Source organism: Artibeus jamaicensis, unplaced genomic scaffold (genome assembly GCF_021234435.1).
Source record: "Artibeus jamaicensis isolate MK-2021 breed Jamaican fruit bat unplaced genomic scaffold, CSHL_Jam_final scaffold_369, whole genome shotgun sequence".
NCBI classification, from domain to species: domain Eukaryota; kingdom Metazoa; phylum Chordata; class Mammalia; order Chiroptera; family Phyllostomidae; genus Artibeus; species Artibeus jamaicensis.
Window position 1 is genome coordinate 23,227,069 of NW_026522042.1, and position 23,390 is coordinate 23,250,458.

At 42.8% G+C, this 23,390-nt stretch overlaps 1 long non-coding RNA gene across 1 annotated transcript; it reads right to left on the reverse strand.

Moving 5' to 3' along the window:
- Positions 1-12,288: 12,288 nt before the first annotated feature.
- LOC128626189 (uncharacterized) lies at positions 12,289-20,231 on the reverse strand. The gene is made up of 3 exons (XR_008390125.1): positions 20,025-20,231; positions 16,476-16,678; positions 12,289-12,471 (listed from the first exon to the last, which is right to left on the reverse strand). It is a non-coding gene; the product is annotated as an uncharacterized LOC128626189 (long non-coding RNA).
- Between the last annotated feature and the right edge of the window lie 3,159 nt (positions 20,232-23,390).

Here is a 23,390-nt window from a genome sequence, read left to right on the forward strand (position 1 = left end):
CTCTCCCTGACTTCCTCCGGTACTTCAAGGACAGGCGGGGCCACGTTTGCCTGGCACACGACAAAGCACACTGCAGCCTTGTGGGGAGTCAAGTCCTTGCCGCTTTCCTGCTCAGACTACTGTGTGTGCTGCTGGAGGCGCTGACCTGGGCGAACACAAAGCCTCGTGGCTCAGAGATGAAGAGGGAAGAGGTCATTTGTAGAGGAATTCTGCTCAGGTCAGTGTCCTGTGCAGGGAGATGGAATGAGCATCCCACTCACCGCACGGAGATCAACTGTTACAATAGTTGACTGGAGAACAGGACGTTGACAGTTTGGGGAGGGAAGAAAAAATCTGTCCTTTCTTCCTCCCCACTCTCTAGCAGCAAAGGTTCTGACTTCTGGTTGGAGAGGATGGGGCACAGCCCAGTGATTTCCCCCCACGCCCTGGATGTCCACAAAGCCCCCAGCCCAGGCTGCAACACAGAAAAGGGATTTAGAAGCAACAAAGTACAGATTTTAGATTCTAAATTACTCCACTCCATTGAAGTTATTTACTAAAGAAGTGAAATATGTTTACTACTTCTATTTATTTTTTAAATTTTTATTGAATTTACTGGGGTGACACTGGTTAATAAAATTATATAGGTTTCAAGTGTGCAAGTCTATAATACATCATCTGTACATTGTATTGTGTGTCTACCACCCAAAGTCAAGTGTTCACTGCTCTTAAAAGCTCTGTTCATAGGAATCTCAGGAATCACAATAGCCAAAAACAAGTCTGTCTTCCCATATTTTTACATCTGATTTCTGCTCTTAATTGGACACTCTTGGGGATAGAGACTAAGACTAATGGATATGCATGATTCCCAGTGTCCTGACAGTCATTTTCAAAAAGTTGGTTCTGAATTAATCTTCTTCAATATTTTTTTAAAAAACACATTTAAAGCTTTTCCTTTTTTAAAAAAAAATTTATCTTCCTTCACTTTCATAGCTCTCCCCTATCTCTGTTTTCTATCTTTCTTCCTCTTTGCCCATATCCCCCATCTCTTCCCTTTTCCTTCCAATATTTATTTCACGAGGTGCCTGTCTTCTAGCATTAATTCAGGCTTTCAGGATGGGTCTTGCTTGTTACGACAGAATTGGCAGGTGCTGATTGAAGGAATTATGAATGAATTTGCCATTCATAATTCATCTGATCATCTGGATCTGCTCCTGAGACTCAGCACGGAAGAGTAAGGGAGAAATATAGTGGAAAAGTGAAAGAAAAATGACATTCGACAAGAAGAGAAATGGAACTCAGCTGAGAGAGAAGACTGCCCAATTCCCCTCTATCTTGTTCTTCTTGACTCAGGGGAAAGAAAGAGACTGGCTTGTTGAAATAATTAACAAGTCATGCCCAGCTGCAGGAAATGAGCAAGCACACCAGAAATGTCCCTAAAAGAATAATGATAGAAAAAAAAAGTCATAAGCCACACAAAAGTTACCCACTCTCCAGGAAAATCTCAATCATAAATTGGAAAAAATTATTGTTTATCCACTTAACAAAACAGAAAGCGCCTTCCATGGACAGCCAGCGCAACAAAGGCTGCTGTCAGGCAACAGACAAGGAAGGGGACTCCTGTGAAATGCCACAGCTGAGAATAAAATCACTTCCCACAGACAAGAGGCCACTGCCCAACAGATGCCTTCCGTATATGTTCAACTATCAGAATGGATGTCATAGTATTCTAGAATGAGAAACACGCATGGTTCACCAAGGGAACCGCATCCCATGCTGTCCAAGGAAGAACATCTATTTCTCATTTTACCTCGATTAACTTAATTTCATCTTCGAGTCTTCCCCTCCTGGGCAATTCCACACATGCATGCCACCAAGGTGTCAAGGTATCAGTGATGAGTCCTGCCAGTCCCCCCCGTGGTTTCAGCACCACACCCCAGATTAGTCATAGAGTTCCGCAGAACCCAGTCTGTGCCCAAGCTGACGGGCAAAATTCATTCCAGGAGGCTTGAACTTCCCTCCCACTGACTGCTAGACTCACTGTGGTTCAACTGGCAGTTAGGTCACTCCCTTCGTCCACATTTAAAATGAAGCCCCCTAGGATGCCAAGAGGCTGAGGTTAAGGGGGGGGGGGAAGAAAGGAGGGGGGAGAAAGATCACATACCTCCGTGTCTTTTTTAAAACGAAGAAATAAATGAGAGAAAAAATGAATAATGTAAGGTCTTTGTTTGAAATTTATTGGTAAACTTTTTTGGTAGAATAAAAATAAAATACTATTGATCACGTGCCATTATTCCCCACCTCCCCCCACCCCTTTCTTTCTTTTTATTTTCACCAGTGACTCTCCTGTCAGATCCAAGAGACGGAATTGTGGGTTCTGTGCAAGTCCTCAAATATTTTTTTCCAGACAGAACAGGGAATTGATTGCTGCTTTTAAAAAAATGTTTTCATCTAACTCAAATCATATAAGCCTCATAGGTTTTCCAATGGTGACAGTAACTTCCTAAAAACAAACTTTTATGGAAAGAATACACTTTTATCCACTACATTTGTACATGAGGTTCGACTTTTTACTGCTCTTGTTTCCTAGACTTTACTTTAAAGTAAATCTTGGAAAAAAGTTAAATATTCTCCAGAGTGAACCTTGCACTGTAGTTGGTAGTTAATTCACGCTTTCTAAAACCCAACTCTCCAAAGAGACACCAAAGGTAATAATCCGAAACTACTCTGACTTTATTTTAAATAATTCCATTTTAGGCCAGATTAAGTCCATTCATGGATTGTCCTCAGAATATCGAAGCACTCTATTATACTCTACAGAGATGTCCTAATTAAGCCTCATAAACCTTTTTGAAGGTGAAAAAATCACACATGTTTACAGAAAGACAACAGTTTGGGTTTCTGTTCCGTTTTCTTCCTTGTTTCTAGTGGTAAAGCAGAGGTGATGGGTAGCACAGAACCGTGCAACGTGTTGGAGAGAGATGGCGGAGAAGAGCGGTCTTCTCTGTTACCGAGAAATAAGCCAGACTGGTCCACTCCTCTCTGGGCATCAAGAGGAATGATTCGGGAGGTTTTCCAAGAAAACCACTCTGGCAGCCAGTGGGAGTCCCAGAGACATTGGACTCCTGGCCTGAAGCTCAATCCATTGAATCCTTGCAGGACTTGTTTCTTTAATTGCCCCAGTCTTAGCCTGCGTTTGGCAATTCAGGGCCTTTCTTGCTATCATGATTCAGGCAGATTCTATATTTTCTTGTAACTGTTGAGTTCCGGGCTTCCCCTGTCTTCCGATGCAATACAATGTATCCACGAGAAAGGGAACGACCCTTTCAGAGAATAGATTAGTTCTGTGACGCTTATTTCCTCTACCCCCGTCCTAAAATAATCCCATGTATTCTCTCAATATTTTAGTGTCTTTAAAGAAAATGCTGTCATGGGAAGGAGGAGGGAGGAATGGGGGCATTCTTCGAGAGGCACAAAGTCTTAGTTATGTAGGGCGAAGAAATTCTAGAGACCGGTCGTACACACAGGCTGTAGTTAGCAATACTGCATTGTACACTTAAACATTTGGTAAGGAGGTAGAGCTCATGTCATCTGTTCCTACTACAAAAAAAAAGGAAAAGGAATTAATACGAAATAAAAAAAATTTAAACAAGAAATACCCTCTGAGAAGGGTTAATATGCTTAAATGCCTGGGAACCCTGGGTAAAGGATCTAAAACAAAGGAAAACAGAGGGAAGGCGAGCACTTCCCGTAAACTGTTTCCACATCCCTGCTGAAAGACTAGGAGCGGGCGGAAGACAAAAGGTCCCTATGAAGGATTTAAGAGATAAATTGTATCCCCATCCACAACTGCGGCCTTGTTACACGGGGCTCTTTAAATATTTCTGATGGGAACGAAATGAATTATGGCCCCGGGGGGGCGGGGCTGAGATAGGGCAGGATGTCAGGCCAATGAAAATGCTGAGTTTCCCTGTCAGCCCTGTGTACCTGCCTCACCTCTTCACGGGGCTCTTTTTCTCTTTTTATGAAGCCATGGAAGTTGATTCTTTTTTTTTTTTGCATAATTTGTTCCTCACCACAATATAATGTAGTTCAGAACTGCTTGTGTTCTGATTGCCCCCCCGAATTCATTGTATTTTTAAAAGTATGAAAATGAGATTCTCATATATTTCTTATCTTTGGAAGTTTATCAGTAGCCCTCACCACTCATCATTCTTTGACCCAATTATTAAACAAGCTTTTATTCAGAACCCAGTATGTATCAGGCACTGTGCTATGGGCTGGATTTCCTCAACATCACCCAGTTACCTTGTAAACAATGTACTTTTTATGGAGGTGTGGGCCAAGTAAAACCACACTAAGAGTAAGATGTATTCAACACCTGCGCTCCCTCATGACTTCTTTCCGACTTGCAGCATCGTTAGTAACTACTAGCATTTCGTGAGAACTAACTACCTGCTGCATTTTATCAATTGATCTTCACAACAACTCTGGGAAAAATAAGCATCTGTTACTCTAGGCTACAAAAGAGGAAACAGGGACTGAGTGGCTGGATCATTTAGGTGAGGTTCCACTGGGCTTTCCTGCACTGCCACCAACCTCTTTTTGGAAAATAGTGGAGAAAGGCTGCGTTCTACATATTTAGCTGTCCCCTCCAACTTGAAGAATGTCCTTGAAAATACTCAGATAGTTTTAAATTTCTGGTTTTTAAATTGTTTAATGAACATGCCATAATTTGGCACTAGGTTTTTCTGAGTTTTGTTGATGGGGTGGGGGCAGGGCAAAAAACCCAGAATTGTTCTCTGGAGGGCAGGCTCCTTGTAACACAGGCTTCCCCCACTGGGTGAGTGTTGTAGGAACCCATCTGTATCCGTGTACCAGCTGGTGTTGTTGTGAGAGGCTGCATTCTGCTTCAGTGAATTTTTGGAAGACTTTTTCAACATGTTTGCTCATTCATGATGGTGATTTACAAGCACACCTATCCACACTGCACTGAATGTTCAGTATTTTTTGACCAAAAACAGCATGACCCCTCTGCCTCACCCTCCCTATTCACCCACTCGCACCCCAAGAAATTTTTTTGTTTCCCGAGATGAAAAAAGTCCTCAAAGGGAAACATTTTGCCAACGTGGAAGGGATGAAACAAAAAAACCAGCAGAACCCCTTAAAATGCATCAAAACTGACAAGTTCAAAACTCGTTTTGAGCAGTAGAAAAAATCATCTCGATAGGTATATGGCATCAAATGGAGAGTACTTTGAAGGTGACTGAAGTTTAAACAGGTAAGACTACACAATTTTTAATAGATAAATTCTGCAGGCTTTAGGGTTCCCCTCATATGTTTGCTTTCTTAATTTTTATTTTTATTGATTTTAGAGAGAGAGACATCAATTTGTTGTCCCCTTTATTTCTGCATTCTCTGGTTGCTTCCTGCATGTGCCCTGACTGGGGATCAAACCTGCAACCTCAGTGTACCGGGACAATGCTCTAACCAACTGACGCACCCAGCCAGGGTCTTTTATTCATTCCTTCAACCTGGAAAAGAAAAGACAATTTAAAATGTATAATCCCTTTTTATTTTATTTTATTTAAAAGGATGCCAACAGCAGAACACATGTTCAGAAAACCCACCGGCCTGAGCATTCTCGGAGCCTCCTCCTTGGTCCTGCTCCTGCTCGTTAATCCAGGAATCAGTAAGAATTTTCTCTAAATCACAGAAATGGAGATCACATGGAGGGTTATCAGCAGGGCGGGGGTGGGGGGAGAATGAGGGAAAGGGTACATGGAATAAGAAGCATAACTGGTAGGTACAAAATAGACAGGGGGAGGTAAAGAATAGTATGGGAAATGGAGAAGCCAAAGAACTTGTATGTGTGACCCATGGACATGAACTAAGGTGGGGGACTGCTGGAGGGAGGGGGGTGCAGGGGGGAGGGGAATAAAGGGGAGGAAAAATGGGACAACTATAATAGCATAATCAATAAAATATACTTTTGGCAATAAAATATGCTTTTTTAATGCAAAATAATTTTCAGCTAATTGCTGAGGGGAGGAGGGTATAAGGGGACCGAATGGTAAGGAGAAAAATACAATCAAGATTAAATCAAAAATTAAAAAAATAATAAAAAGCCAGTTAGAACCCCTTTGGGTGTTCCGGGCTGTTAAGTCTCTGTTGCAACTATTCCACGGTGTTTCTGTAGCCACAGAGCAGCACCCACTGCACAGCAACGAAGCACGTGGTTGTGTTCCAGCCACTGCACTTTTTAACGGCCCTCGGGCCTGATTTAATCCAGCCTCTGCCCCCAGTTCCTCTCCCTGCAGGACCGTCTTTAATGTCAGGTTTTTAACGTGGGGTCCTTAGGCTTCAGGTTGCTAAACTCCCTGAAATCCTGTGCAAAATGTTGTTTATATGTCTTGTTCGTGTGGGCATTGTTCAGGGGGTAGGGTCCATGGCTCCCATCTAAAGGTTCTATGACTCAAACACTGTTGACCCCGAGATCTCTCCCTGCCAGAGCCCTCACCTTGCTGTCCTGTTAGTTACTTTTCCCATGACTGCGAGCACCGCTCCCGCTGAACTGTTGCTCAGGTCCCAGAAATACCCTGGACAACTGTCAAGTCTCTCAGCCTGTACGAATGCAGCCTGTTTGATGTGGATCTTCAGCGTGATTCAGTTCAGTCCGTGAGCATCCATTTCTGAAAGAGTTCCCTACAGCTAGGCTGTGTGTCCTGGGAATAAGAAGTTAGACACCACACAAACATGCAACTACCGGTCATTGCGTCGGGGAGAGTGAACGGTGAGGCCAAGCAGGAGGTGCCTTACCCTGATTTGGGGGCACTCCCTGAGCAAGGGAGCATCCCTGAAAAGAGTCATTCACACATGTTTGTGTCTTTCTACAATGCCAGGGTCACAAAGAAGGGGAGCTTCAGTGATAGAAGTCAGCAGAGTGAGCCACCAGGCAACTGGCATGAAGCCCCGGTTGTTGGTGGTGTGGGCAGGTGGATAGGCAGGCCCGGGCCTCAGGCCAGGCCTCTGAGGTGGCAGCACACGTCCGGTGACGTGGAAGTCTGGCAGGTCTCCAAGCAAGGCCTGCAGTGCAGCCAAGCTTTACTCTCAGGTAGTCAGAGCTCTGACTTCTCATAGCCCACACGGGGCAGTGGTCCCACTCATATCGGTGTCCAGATGGAGTCCTTACCCAAGTGCCCAGACTGGTGGTTTGGGGTGTTCCAGGACCCTCCTAGGGCCATTCCTGTTATACCCCGTTACCTCAGTGTTGACACAGCACTTGACGTAACTGTCATGGCTGACAGTGACTCCATGTTGGATTGTCAAAGGTGTCCAAAAGGTCTGCACTGTTCTTGCTCAATGCAAGGCATTGGGCCATGTTTCCAGAAGGAAACTAAGGGGAAGCCTAAAAAATGCCCCAGAATAGAAATCTGGAACCAGAAGTTTGTTGAACAAAGAGAAAGAGGATGAGTAGAAGAGAAGATGTCTGCAATTATCTGTAGACAAAACACAGTTCAGTTTGTCAGAACAGAATATAGGATGGAATGGGCAATTAGACAGGAGAGGTGAGAGGCTGAGTCGTGAAGGATATGCGCTACAAGTCGTGTTTGTACTTTGTTGTAGAGACAGTGAGAAGTCTTGTGTGGTCTGCTGACCAGCAAGCATCCTTGGAATAAGAAGGAGCTAGTTAGAAATGGGATCACAGGTCCAACCCAGACCTACTGAGTCTAAGTCTGCATTTGAAAATGTCCCTGGGCAAATCATATGCACACAGGAAGTTGAGAAGCGCTTCTTTATTCTGAGTGAACCTTGTTTCCCACTTCACCTGACAAGCTCTTGGCCACCCCAGTTTCCCAAATGGCCCTCAGGTAACAGTCCCCCACGTATTTGGTAGGCATGCAGTTCCTGACCTCCTCTCTCCTGGACTTTCTCATTCACTGGCTCTGAGTTGAAATCCAGTAATCCGTTTATTTTTTAGCAAGAGTTCAAGGATGATTCTTACTCTAGGGAAGTTTGGGAAAACACATTTCCCAACCCCCAACTCAGCAAAGTCAATCACCTCTAGGTTCCTGCATCACTTTATCCTTTATTTTTAATTTTTATTTTATTGATTATGCCATTACAGTTGTTCTATTCCCCCCTTCATTCCCCTGCACCCCCCCACCCTACCATTCCCCCCCTTTAGTTTATGACCATGTGTCTCAAGTTCTTTGGATTCTGTATTTCCCATACTATTCTTTCCCTCCCCCCTATCTATTTTCTACCTACCGTCTATGCCACTTACTTTTTGTACCTTCTCCCCCCTTCTCCTCCCACTCCCCTGTTGCTAACCCTCTATGAGATCTTCATTTCTATGGTTCTGCTCCTGATCTAGCTGTCCTTCTAGCTTGCTTTTGTTTTAGATGTGGTTGTTAATAACTGTGAGTTTGCTGTTCTTTCACTGTTCATATTTTTTTATCTTCTTTTCCTTAGATAAGTCCCTTTAACATTTCATATAATAAGGGCTTGGTGATGATGAACTCCTTAAATTTGATCTTATCTGAGAAGCACTTTATCTGTCCTGCCATTCTAAATGAAACTTTTGCTGGATAGAGTAATCTTGGCTGTAGGTCTTTGGATTTCATGACCTGGAATACTTCTTTCCAGCCCCTTCTTGCCTGGAAGGTCTTTTTTGAGAAATCCACTGACAGTCTGATGGGAACTCCTTTGTAGGTGACTGTCCCCTTATCTGTTTCTGCTTCTAGGATTCTCTCCTTCATTTTAATCTTGGCTAATGTAATTATGATGTGCTTTGGTGTGTTTCTTCTTGGGTCCAACTTCTTTGGGACTCTCTGAGCTTCCTGGATTTCCCAGAAGTCTATTTCCTTTGCCAGATTGGGGAAATTCTCCTTTATTATTTGTTCAAATAAGTTTTCCACTTGTGGCTGTTCCTTTCCCCCTTCTGGTACCCCTATAATTCGGATGCTAGAGCGTTTAAAGATGTCCTGGAGGTTCCTAAGTCTCTCCTCATTTTTTTGAATTCTTGTTTCTTCATATTTTCCTTGGTCATTTTTTCCTTCTTTCTGGTCCACTCCCTTGATTTGAGTCCCAGTCTCCTTTTCATCACTATTGGTTTTCTGTGCAATTCCCTTCATTTCAATTAGTTTAGCCTTCATATGTTCCTCTAATTTGTAACTAAAATCAACCAGTTGTGTGAGCATCCTGATCACCAGTGTTTTGAACTGTGCATCTGAAAGTTTTGCTATTTCTTCGTCGCTTAGAGTTATGGGCTCTGGGGCTTTAAGATCTTCTTGAGTCATTTTTGGTCTGTTCGTGCCCATGAAGTATGAGGAGCAGAGCCTTAGGGGCGGGGCAGGGTCCTCCAGGGCAGGGTCGCTGGGTTGTGATGCTGTATGTGGGGGCGGGGTCAGAGCCGGGAAATGGCAGCCGTCTCTGCTGCCTCTCGCCTGGGACCCGCTCGGTCCCATCTCACTGCCCACTCCCTCGCCGGTCTATCTGCGCAGGAATGCGGCACCACAGTCAACCCACCGCCCTTCACCCTGGCCGGATCCGCCAGTCGCTCACTGGGTCGCGCTCACTGGGTCGCTCACTGGGTCGGCCCTTTGCAACCCTACGTCTGGGATCCTCGCACCTGAATCCTTCTGACTGAGTTTTCCTGTGCAACCCTGCTCCGCCAGCTGCTGGTTTCACCCCTCTTACTGGTCAGGCTGAAGAATTCGTTGTTATTGGACTTCCAAATAGTTCAATTGTCTGTGTTCTGGCTGTGTGTTTCTGTTGCTAATATTTCGTTGTCTCTGAACTTGGTTGTGTGAGAAAGCATGGCCTCTCCATCTTGGCGGAAGTCTCACTTTATCCTTAATTGTGACAGTGTTAATGGGTTGTTGTATAATTTTGCATTTATTGTACATATCTGTTTTCCTTGGTGGGCTTTGAACTCTTCCCTGTTGGCTGGCTGTTGCATTGCCAGTGCCTGGCACAGGGCCTTACACTCAGTCGATGCCCAAGTGCACCCATGAATAGCAACGACCGCCACGCAGCCTATTAGTGCGAGTCCAGGGGGCAGACCAAAGGCCAAATACGACCCTAAAACAGAAAGTAGCTTCAGTCTGAATGAGCAATTTATCAGTAGGGTCTTGTTCTGAATATTCAAATCGAGGTCAGGGAACGTTCCTGTTTACTAGTTCCGCTGAAACTCTTCTTCACCCTGAAACCGGACACCTCGGGCCCTCTGACCAGCTGATGGTGAGCTCGGCCCCTGCCTGCCTCCAGCCGTAGTGCCCTGAAAACGCCTTCACGTGATCCCACCACTGCATGGGACCATTTGACCTTCTGTGACAGCAAATTCCTTAAGCTGACCACAAGCCGCATGAAGTTATTTCCTTTTCTTTTTCCTTCTAAATTTCCTTCTTAGCCAGTTGGCCTCAATGAAGGGAGTAACTTTTGAAGGAGAAATTAACTCAGTTGTCATTTCATTGTAAAAGGAGGGAAGGGGATATAAATATTTTTTAAATCCTCTTCAGAACTTTGTATTTATTTACACATTATATTTTTTTCTGGATACATAAATCATATGCATCTATTTTGCAACTTTGTGGGGGGGGAGAAAAATGTAAAGGATATAAATCCTAACAGCTAGAATGTTATGGTTATATCTATTAATAGGATTTACTTTCAAATAGTCACGGGAGACTTGTGTCATATGCAAATGAAAAATGTAGCTGGAATCAAGCACAGTTCTGTGCAATGCTTTTGATACCTGAATGTTACCACCCGCCAAGCGGAAAAGTGAAGTCAGGGACACATGCAACCAACATTATCTGAGGATCCAAGAGAAGAGAAGAGATGGGGACTGAACTTCAATGAGGGATTCTGATGTTGGAAGGAAAGCAACTGGGAGAACTCAACTCTCAGCTGAGAGTCATCCCAACTCTCTCGGGGTTAAGGAGGAAGCTGAAACACCACTAGGACAATTTGAAAGATCTCTCTCCCTTCCTCAGATGTGCTTGTCCTTGAGAAAATTCTGCATAAGTACTTCTTTGGATCCTTTCTCGCCCTTTCCCTCACTAAAGAGTTTTCCTAACTCCTCAGGTCTCTGAAAGGTATAGGGTTAGATAAGCAAGAGTGGACTTCCTCTTCGCTCTTTGACCCAGAAGTGAGCTCACGAGGTGATGAGTCACTTGACTGAGTCCCTGGGAGAGCTGGTTTTTTATTGGTAAGGAGGGATCCTTGCTAATAAAAGGGGTCCTAGGGAAAAGCCAAAAAGAGCTTTCTCAGCCCTGGCCAGGTAACTGTTGGTTGAAGCATCACCCCAATACACCACCATTGTGGGGTCCATACCCAGTTAGGGCACATAAAAGAATGAACCAGTGAATGCTTAAACAAGTGGAACAACAAATTGATCTCTCTCTCTCTCATCAAAAAAAAAAGGCTTTCTCGAGATTGGGTTTTTTATGGGCTTCCTTCTTTTTATGTGCATGTAACTTTGTTGTTTTACTTTTTAAAGTCATGATTTATTACAAAACAATTACATGATGAGGAAGCATATAAATACAAAAATATAAAATCATCGGACACCAAACACCTGGGCTCCGTCTCCTGTCTGAGTTTATATAAAATTATCTGGCCAAGTTTGACTCCACCCAGTTGGGGATGTAGCCCCGATAGGACTCAGCTTGACCCTACAGCTCAGCAATGAGCCCTGGAAAATAAGAAAACCTGTGAGATCCTTTGCTCGATGCCAAATTCTGGAGTGATAAGGTGGGGCCTTTTGCTCCTACAACTTTTCCCATATCTTTTCCTTGGACCTATCCATTTGGTCCCCTTCTCCCAAAACTAGGGAGACTTGATGAGCATTCTTAGAGGCTGAGCAAAATCACTCCAGAATCTCCTGTTCCTCTTCTTAGCATCCAACCCCACCCTGAAAGTGTTAGGTAGCCGAGGTGGCCAAGAAAGGACCAGGAGCCAAAAAGTTCAGATGAAGGGCTTTTATCTGAGGCGGGACATTACCTACCATCAGCAAGGCTGAGTCCAAGCAGACAGCAGCTGCAAGAGAAAGGGCAGGAGGGTTTTTAAGGGTATGTAGCAAGCCCCCAGGGAGGGTACGTCACCCTGCTGACCTGCCCCAGGTGTCCTGGGTGTAGCTGTTTGTAGGACAACGTCCTCTGATCAGGGATGGCTGATTTGGGGGCACAAAGTCCGGGAGATTTACGGGCCTTGTTTCTGGGGAAGGCTTGAGGAATGGGGAGAGGCAGTGAAGACTCAGCAGGTTTCCAGCAGGATAACTACAGCTGTGTCTCAGCTGTGCCTGATAATGGTGACTCTCGTGGTCAGATGTCTAGCTGGTAACACACACCTTCTTTGTTCCAGCACAGGCGGTGGCTTAGGTCCTCCACGTCCCTGCACATTCCAACAGAAAGCAAGGGCATGCGGCTCGGCCTGTGTTGCTGGTCATTTTTTTTTGGCTGGTCTTTATTATTTATTATCCACGGCCTGAAGAAATAGATAAGAGAGAGATTCTGTGCTTTGAATTCACTACTTCCTCTTTTCCAAGACCAGGTTTTTCAGTTGCCATCGGAATGGTGGCAGTGCCCTGCAACTCCAGGCAGAAGCTTCTCTTCCTTTGACTCCTGTCTCAAGGGCCACGGCCTCCCACTGGGCACAGGAAGAGTCTTGTAAAACCGGGAGGAAGTTTCGGCAGTTGCATCCCCCAGTCTTAATTCATACTGATAGTCGTAGTTAATTGTTAACTATACTGAATAAGCACTTTCATCATCCCTTGTAATTATTCATAGCTTGGCCTTCTGTTGCTATGCTAGACTCTCTCTCAGGACAAGACTTAAAATGATTCTCTCTCATCAGATATAAAAATTTCTGGGAAAGGATAAGTCTTCAGATAAGATTTTAAAAATATGATCCAGTAATTCTCAGCTGTCCCAAGTATGGAAGGAGAAATAGAATAAATTTAATAAACTCCAGAGACTCAGGGAGAGCACCCAAAGGCAGCCTCCCTGACACCTTCCAGAGTAGAACCGCCCTGGGCATCTCCTCGAATCTGCTCTAATATTGATTAGTTCTGTCAATATTGATTTAGCAGCTAGTATGTAACAGGCTCTATGCTAGGCACTGGAAATGCAAAGATGAAAAAGACATGATCTCTTTTCTAAGAAGGTCATAATCTACTGTGGGGGCAGGGAGGAAGATACGTAGCTAATAGCTAACCCATGCAATATAACAGAGCCGTGAACAGATCAGATGCTGGGCGACCCAGAAGGCTCTGGGTAAGTATGCACGTCCTCTCTTAAGAACCTATTCAAGGGAGATGTTGCTTGAACTGGTCTTCAAGTGCCAGGCAAAGGAGGAGTGGGCCGTGAAGACAAAGGACTTCATGTTAAAGTCATGGAGGTGTCAAAGGGCGGCTTAGCGCAGAACCATGAGGGGCTCAATGTGACTGGGCTGGAAGGTCAACTCATGATTAGAGGAGGAGGGGAGAGCAAACCAGAATAGCCTAAAAACAGACTGTGAAGGGATTTTGCTCACCATCCTAGAAAATCCGGAAGTGAAAAAGGGGAGGGAACTGATGGGGTCAGATGCACTTTTAGTACGTTGATCCTTGTGACAGTGATGAAAATGGCTGGAATGAGAAGAGATTGGTAGCTGAAGGGTTAATCATGAGGCTCTTGAAGTTTTTGAGTCAACAAAAGATACCATTTGAGCTGAGGTAATCACAGTGGGGTAAAGAATAAGGACAAACTGGGGTAATATTGCAATAATAAAATGTGGGGTTACTGAGTACTGCAATGGGAATGGAGTAAGTAAAGGAAGGTTTCAAACTGCTTTCCTAGAAACACAGAGTAGATGGTGATCGTGCTAACTAGGGAAAAACTTGAAGAAGGGATAAGGGGAAGGGGATTCTAGAGAAAAGATAACGAGCTCAATTCTGCAAAATGTTAAGTTTGGGATACCTGTACAATGGGCAAATGGGCGTTTGATCTAGGGTTCAGGAGAGAGATGACCTAGAGATCTGATTTAAGGAGTCCCCATCAACACGAGGCAACAGATGAAGCTATAATTTAGATATTATTCTTTCGTTTTTTAAAATTTTTTATTTTATTTTATTTTTTAGAGAGAGGGGAAGGGAGGGAGAAAGAGAAAGAGAAACATCAATGTGTGGTTGCCTGAACTGGGAGACCAGACGTACAAACCAGGCATGTGCCCCAACGGGGAATCAAACTCCAGACCTTTCTGTTAGCAGGCCATCGATGCTCAACCACTCAACCCACTGAGTCACTCCATCCAGGGCAGATGATATTACTCTTTCATTTCACCAGTATTTTATCCACTACATACTAGGTAATGAGCTAGCAACAGCATAAAAATAAGAAGAGACATGTTATCAGGGTAGAATTTCAGTGAGTTCAATACTTAAAGCACTGGATATTAAACCTTAAGCAGGAAAGAAATCAAGTAGGAAGCTGGCTAAGAGTTGAGTTCTTAGGCTCCAGCTTTGTGACCCTGGCATTATTAACCAGCACCCCAGGTGATTATGGCGCAGGGGGCGCTCAAAGAAACATGATCTCAAGGGGTGGCTGGAGGACACGGTGTCAGTAAAAAAGAATGAGAAGGGATACAGAGATGAGTGTAACAGTGGGAAATTGTAACCCATCCCACATTTTTTTGACATCATTTCTGTAAGTGCTGACTTTGACTAACTTATAGCTTGTGGATGAACCGCATGTTTATACTACATAAGTATCCTAGGAACTAACTTCAAAATACGCAAACCCCAATCTTCAGGCAACCCACCTCTAGGGGACTTGCTGACCTTCAGCCATGGAGCCAGGATGATGTGAAGCTGAGATGATGTGAAGCCGGGATGACTGAACCAGGATGACGCACACCGGACCATCACTTGCCTTATCGGAATGGACTGTACTCATCTGAACATAGAGAACTCTGCCACCCGCTCCCATGATCTCTTTGTTCTTTTCTCCCCTCCCTCATTAAAACCTCTGCCAGCACTGAGATTTGGAGATGGGTTTTGTGACGTGAGTCCCCATCTTCCAGGTGGCCGGCACCTGCAATTCAACCACTTTGCTTTACATCTGCACCTGCCTCTCGAGTATTGGCTTTCGTAGCGCAGGCAGCTGGACCAGCATTCAGCTACAAAAGGAAGCCAGATTGTGAGGTCCCTTTAATGACCAGAATCTTTAAAAATACTATACATGGCAATATTCATGGGGTTTATTCCATAACTCACCGTCCTCCCCTTTTGACCAATTTCAGCTTCAGTTTATCTAGGGGGAAGCCTTATTCATGTGCACCATTCTCCATGCCTTCTGCCTAGCCAGTCCTGGATGTTCTGACTGGGCACCTTCTTGCCTCCGGACATCGAATTGACATCATCTAATCTGAGCTACACATATTCCCTTTGACCAATCCCCTTGCCAACCAGTGAGCCAACAATGAGCCCCCTGTTAACACAGCCTCAGGACCTCCCACACCTGTGAACCAGCCTGGGTGTTCTCCTCCAGGCAACTATCAGGACTGGATACAGGAGAAAAAACAATCATGGAAGGAAGCTGAGAAGTTATTTATCCCAATTTTCTACCCAGTGCAGGATTCTCTGACAATGTCCTTGAGCAGCGGTCACTTGGCATCTTGGTGCCTCCATCCGGCAGCACCAAGACAGTCTGTTCTAATGTTGAACAAGCTTCATTCTCGTCATGAACCAAACCCTGTAACTACCCCATTCACTGACCAAGTTCTGGCTTCTGTGCCCATGCAAAGCAGGCCTCACCCAAGTCTGCAGGCCAATCCTTATATATATTTATTATCTTTTATTTTATATATATGTATATACATACACATACATATATGTGTGTGTGTGTGTGTGTGTGTGTGTGTGTGAAAGCCTCCATTGTATTTTTCAGGTTAAACATCCCTAGCAGCTTCAACAACTCTGTTTATAATGAGCTATGGCTCATCATTGTTTCATCTGGAACTTAGTGGCTTAAAACAATGCAAATGTATTATCTTATATTTCATGAGTTTAGAAGTACAAAATAAATGTTGAAGGACTAAAATCAAGGTATCAACAAGGCTGGTCCCTTCTTTCATCTTCAAAGTTCATCACTTCAGTATCCCTCTGTGTTCGTCTTGTATAAGGACACTTGTGATTATATTCAAGGCCCACCCAGATAATCTATCCAGATGTCTTCCCATCTCAAAACCCTTAATGTAATCACAGACGTGGTGAAGTCCCTTTTGCCATAAAAGGCAACATTCACAGACTCTGGGCGCTAGGATGTGGATGTCTTTGGGGCTGTTACTCAACCTACCACGGCTGCTTCAATCAAGGGCCTCTAAGACGACACTCATCAACCGAGTCGTGCCATCAGCCGAAACCCCGTGCTGTTTTTCACATCCACAGCTGCTGTGCCTGGTCTGACCATTGGGACTTCCTCCTTCTGGGCACAGGATGGGAGCGCACTTACCTCCAGTTCCACGGTGAGATGTGGACCTGCGCCTTTCTTGGCCAGTGTGGTGTGAGATGACGTGTGTGACTTCGCCGAGAGCTTTAAGAGCTAATGAGAGATTTTTCTCTGACACGGTGAGCAGCAATGATCAGATGACAGCGTCTGCGTCAGCCCGGTTCCCAGAGGGAAGAAACCGTAGAGAATAGCTCCCCGTTGACTCACTGCAGATGTAAAAGGTGAGTAAGAAGTAAACCCTGTTGCCAAGTCGTGGAATTTTGGCAGCTGATTTGTTTCGGCCACATAATCTAGCCCATCCTGACTGACACAAACTCTTTCTATGGCTGAGTCTATTTTTGGAATCTGAACAGAGAATTTCTCATGTGTTCCCATTACACTTCATCTCTTCTACAGTGACCAAGTCTTCAAGACTTTCCCAATATCTAATAATCTTGACCCAATCATAATATATAATCCATATTTGATCATTAAAATCTGACAAACATGTATCCTGTGTCTTTGTCAAAATTACTGACTTGAAAAATTTATTAGGACAAACTCTAGTGCATCAATCTTTATAGTACATATAGATGCATTACCGTCAGAATATGTTTCTTCATCTTAGCCATTAGCCATAGAATTTTCAAAGTACTTAGTCGAGTTTGGCAGAATATTTTCATTTTAACTCTTGTATCCTTTTCATTCGATTGTTTTTTTTTTTACTTTTAAACACTTTTTTAAAGATGTTACTTATTAAATTTTAGGGAGACGGGAAGGGAAGGAGAAAGAGGGGGGAGAAACATCAATGTGCGGTTGCCTCTCACGTGACTTACACTGAGGCCCTGGCCTGCAACCCAGGTATGTGCCCTGACTGGGAATCAAACCAGCAATCTTTGGTTCGCAGGCCCATGCTCAATCCCCTGAGCTACATCTGCCAGGTATAATTATAGTAGCATTAAAAAAAATCAGTTTAGTGTGGCAATTTTGCACTTAGGGAATCCTAACCAATTCGTAGTGAACAATACATCCTTTTCTTAGCACTCCTAGATCATCTGATTATTAAAGATTCTAAAATTATACAGAGATTCATATAAATATTAATTTATATTTTCTACCTAAAACATTAGGCATTATTAGACCCTTTCTTTATATCTAGGACAGCAAAGGGAAATTACATTGCATTCTAGCTCTTGCCAACAGTTTTAGCTTGAGTATAAACATCCTGATTAGAGACAAATGACATTGGACTTGCCTTATCTTACAATATCACCCTTCTGGTAACCTACTTCTTAAAAATGCAATGTAGCAGGTGCCCAAGCATGCAGTCATCCTGTGAGGAGAAGGACAAGAGATTCATGCAGAAGTGTCTCTTTCTAATCTACTCTCTATATATTAACTGAACAAACTGTGCTACTTCAGTAGACTCTTTGAGGAGCAAGTATGGCATAGTTTGGTAGGCTATAGAATCAAAATACCACCGTTCAAATTTTATCTTTATCACTTACAAGTTTTGTGAGTTTGGATGAGTTTTTTAATCTCTAATCTTTGGTTTCTTCATCTGTAAAATGGAATAATAATAGGACTCACCTCAGTGTGTTATTGGGAGGATTAAATTAGACAATCCAGGTACAGGGCATTGAATAAAGTGCTCAATAAATGTATTTAATACCATGTAAGATTTCTTCTTGCAGGGCATAAAATAAATAGTTAGTAAATTAATATGCTCATTAATGGTACCTGAAAAAGGAGTACCTATATCTTACTAAACGGTTACATGAGATAAAAGAAATCATGAGGAGCTAAGTAGAGACCAGATATTGCCTGGTGCTCGGGGAATTTGACTGCAATTTCCTTTAAAATGTGAGGCTGCATGGCTTTGCGAGTCTTTCTCCTTGGCAGATGTCATTGACTCAACATGAGCTTGGTGGCAGAGCCTAGACACATCCGATTACTTTTTTAAATGTCACTTGGCTATTTGAATTGGTGGGAGACAAAAAGCAGCAGATCATCAGAGAAACTGGGGAAATAGCACTGTTTCTTTTAGTTCTCTCTCTCTTAAGAAACAGGTTTTCTAGAAATACATATTTAGAATTTCCAAAGAAAAAACCTTTATATCACTAATCCAAAATATTTGATTTTTTAGAGGACATTTTAAGAAAAACAAACTTTTCAAATATGCTAAAGGACAGCAGAACTATGGCTTCTGATTCATATATTATTTCTAATATTTATTGGCCTACTTTAATTTCCATAAAATGGTTATGTTAAAAAATATGAAAAAGAATAAGGCATGATAACTGAGTTTATTTTTATATTATTGACCAGTCAACCAAAATAAAGTCTTCTTAAATGTCCATCAGATCATCAGATTGATTTCGGATAAAAAAACATAAACTTTATTTTTATAACAATGTCAAAAATATAGAGCCTATCATTATTTTCACTTATAATTCTCTAAATTTATTCATGTGACATGTTATATTTACTGGAAAAGGAAGACCTTGGCCTTGTCCGTATGACTGTTTGCCTGTCTGTCTCTCTTTCCTCCTTTAAAGTAGCATACCTGTCATTCATTTGGGTCTGAGAAGGCTGAGAAACTATATCACGAAAGCCCGAGTCTCCAAGCTCTTTCATCTGTGTACTTATTTTCTCAAGTGCATTCCTTCACCAAATCATGGTCAGCTCCACCCTTCCTAAAATAACACGATCGCGCTTGAGATCTACCTCATCCCTCCCCCACTCCCCTAACTGCACATAAAACTACTGCTGTAGTATCTGAGAACAGGGGGTTGTCGGGATTGGCTACATAATTTATGGGGCCCAGTGTAAAATGAAAATGCACGACCCTTTGTTCAAAAAGAAAAAGAGAGAGAGAAATAGGGAGAGAAAGACAGAGAGAGAGAGAAGTGCTACTTAAAGCACTAGAATAAAATGTTTTTTCCTTTCTTCTGTGTTCTGTCTCTTGGCTTGTCATGGTGTTTGTTAGTTACTATTTAATGTCATTCTAAATAAAGGAAAATAAAATTTAAATTATTAGTGGGAATTTTACTGTCCATCTTTCTGTGGTTCGATGCCAATTTTAAATGAATATATCTATTTTGACCATGTTTGACTCATGCAGAATCCCTGGAATTACGCAATTCATATTTCATTGTTTGTACATGTAGCATATGTATTTTAGTCTTAGAAGAACAGGGGGGTGAGGCACAAGACACACTGAACCATTTTAAATTTCACTTCTGCTGCACACACACTTTACCACAATGTTACCTTTGAATTAATGATGAGTCAGGAAGGATTGAGATGAAAAGTGACTGTGCACCACACTCAGTTTCCCGTCCCTTCCACATCATCACTCTCAGCATAATCGGTTGGTGAACACAGGGAAGTAACATGAATAAGAAAAGATAGGGCAGAGTTCCTTGGTGGTTTATGCCTCTGAAAATAACATCACTTGCTTTCTGCCTTCAAAGCAAGTTTTGATTTGAACAGAAGTGAGTCCACTTGGGGTTAGCACTCCCCTCCCCCCTTTCCCTCAGCCACAGACAGATGACACGACCTTAAACTCACCTGGAGCCTCACTGAACTCCTGTGCATGCAGGGTCCTCCAGAAGCCTGCACTCACGGGCGTGTATGAACACTGCGTGCAAATGGGGCAGCAAGAAATGGCTGAGAACACACATGCTCCACTGTCACAAAACAGAAATTCAAAGCTAAGACTGTGTAGAGTTTCAAGATGGTGGCAGTGCAAATTAAACTGAGCATGGGGGCCTCCTGAGCACAGGGCCCAAGAAGTTGGCCCTAGGTGCTGTTATGTTGGAGTTCAGTGGCTGTTTGTGTACAACAGGTGGACTGTAAACAGTGCCCAGGGAGCTTGGCAGATCTTCAAAAAGCCAAACAGAATGACCATATGATTCAGCAATTCTACTTCTGGGTTTATAGCCAAAAGAATTGAAAACAGGGCTCACACAGATAACCTGTACACCAATGTCCTTTGCAGCATCCTTTACATTAGTTAAAAGGTGAAACGACCCAAGTGTCCGTTGATGAATGGGTAAACAAAAGAATGGAATATTAGTCAGCCATATGTAGGAATTTTGATATATACTAAAACATAGATAAAACCTTAAAAATATTATCCTAAGTGAAATAAGTCAGTTACAAAAAGGACAAATGATTTTCGATTCCAGTTATATGAAACATCTAAAATAGACAAGTTCACAGAGATAGTAAGTGGTCTAGAAGTCACCAGGGCTGAGGAGGGTGACTGGGAGTTATTGTCTAACGGTTACAGAATTCCTGTCTCAGGGAATGAAAACATTTTGGAAATGGTGACTTTTGGATAATGGTGATGGTTATCCAACATTGTACGTGTACTTAATGCCACTGAATTGTATGCTTAAAAATGGTTTAAATGGCAAATGTGGGGTTGTATATATATTTTACCATACTAAAAAAACTTAATAGGTAGGAACAAAAAATCAGATTAAAAATGGACAGAGGAAACAAATAAACATTTTTCCAAGGAAGACATACAAGTGTCCAACAGGTAATAAAAAATCTTCAACATCACTAATCATCAGGGAAATGCAAACAAAATTGCAATGAACTGTCACCTCACACCTGATAGAAAGGCAATCATCAGCAAGTCGAGATAACAACTGCAGGCCAGGATGCGGAGAAGAGGGAACTCGTGTGCACTGCTGGTGGGACTGCACATGGGTGCGGCCACGGTGGAAAACAGTGTGGAGGTTCCTCAAAGCCTTAAATATGGAACTCCCGTATGATCCAGCAATTCTACTGGGTATTTATCTGAGGGAAACAAAAACACTATGGTAAAGAGATAGCTATCTTCCCATGTTCACTGTAGCATTATTTACAAAAGCCAAGGCCTGGAAACAACCTAAGTGTCCATCAGTCGATGAATGAATAAAAAGATGTTACATATACATATATGTGTATAATGGAATGTACATATGAGAATATCATTCACTCATGAGAGAAAAAGGAAATCCTTCAGACACTCAGGTCCTATATAAAATAGCATAGATCAATGCATACAGTCAGCCCTCCACAGCTGTGGATTCCCAATTAAGAGTCAAAAACAGCACAGGTATTTATTGAAAAAAATTGCATTTAAGTGAACCTGCACAATTCAAACCCATTTGTTCAAGGGTCAACTGTATATGTATTACAGAAGAAGCTCCCAGGTAGCACTGCCAGATAAAATGCCAATATTGCATGGGACATACTCATACTAGACCCTTATTTGTGGTTTATCTGAAATTCAAGTTTACTGGGTCCTCTATATCCTAAGTTGCTAAATCTGGCAACATTATCCCTTAAGAATTCTGATGCAGATGGACACTTACAAACTCCCAGGTTTTCCTTTGAGGGAGCAGTTCACAACTCCCTGAAAGCCTTCTGATGAGCATGTGTGAGATTTTTAACAGTGATGTCTCTGAAGTACCAGAACATCCTACACAGCCTGCCACTGCCTTCTCTTGAATAGTCCCTTCTCTTGTTTCCATGAGTCCTCCTGGCTTCTCTCTCTCCTCAATGGCTTCTCCTCAGCAACCCCAGGGATCCTTCTTTAGGGGGACCCAGAGTCTATGCAATTTGGAGGACTCTCTTTTTAAAAATAATATATGATTACAGGTACATTAGCTCAAAAGTTAGCATCTTGTAGAACAAAGAAATTGTCACACATTGAAAAATTTAAAAAGCTTGTTATTAATGAACACTCTTCTTTAATAACATTTTCATACATTTTGGTGGGCTGCATAATCCTTAATCACTTATTCAAATGATAAAGCATGTTTTATAATAACAGTAATAGAAGGAATGAGAATGATAACTTAGTCTTGTTCTAGCATGATGAATAGAACTTTGCTTTTTATTATCAATAGTGCAGGAGTGTACTTTCCACTTTGCAAGGAATAATGGCAATGTCGTGTACATTTTTAGGATTGTTGGCAAGTTTGGGCAGACTTCATTCAAATTTCTTTTCTATATGAGCTGTCAGATTTGGAAGAACTTTCTGTAGACTTGTTTTGTTTATTTTAAACCCCAGTTTTCTCTCTTCTTCTGGAGCTGGAGCTGGGTCACGGTCATGTCTTCACCAGACCTCCCATTTCACATCTCTGGTTTCCACGCAGCACAGTCGGCAATGTACAAGGTGGGAATATGCACTGAAGCAACTCCAGCACTTGGGCAGGCAGCACTCGCTTAAAGACAAACAGAAAACATTGCCAAACACAAAAATATATACCCCACTTGCCTTGGTGAAGTTTATGTCAACTTGGCAGCAGCATGGTGCCCAGGTATCTGGTTGAACCTTATTCTCAGTGTTTCTGTGAAGGTGATTTTTGGAACAGATTAACATTTAAATCGCTGGACATTGAGTAAAGTAGATTACCCTCCATAATGGGGGTGGGGGTGGGGGCACATCCAATCAGTTAAACGACTTAATAAAACAAAGACGGACCTTCTCTGAGCCAGAAGAAACTCTGCCAGTAGACTGTCCTGGGACCCAGGCTGCAACTCTCCCCTGGATTTCCAGCCTGCCAGTTTACTTTGAAGATTTTGGACTACCAAACGTCCACAATCATGTGAACCAAATCACTAAAATCAACCAATCTCTCTCTCTCTCTCTCTCTCTCTCTCGATGGATGGATGGATGAATGGATGGGTGGATAGATATCTCCTGTCTCCCGTTGGCATGTCTCTCTGGAGAACACACTTATATACCACTGAATTCCCCCTTACACAGACTTACACAGATCCCCCAAAGGCTCCCATCCACCTGGATGTCAAGGCTGCAATACTCTGATTTCAAGATAATGAGTTAACCTGGGACATTTACCAGAGCAAATGCGCAAATCAGCTGATCTCCCAGTTTAGAAGGAGCTGAGCTGGCAGAGTGCATCGGTTTGA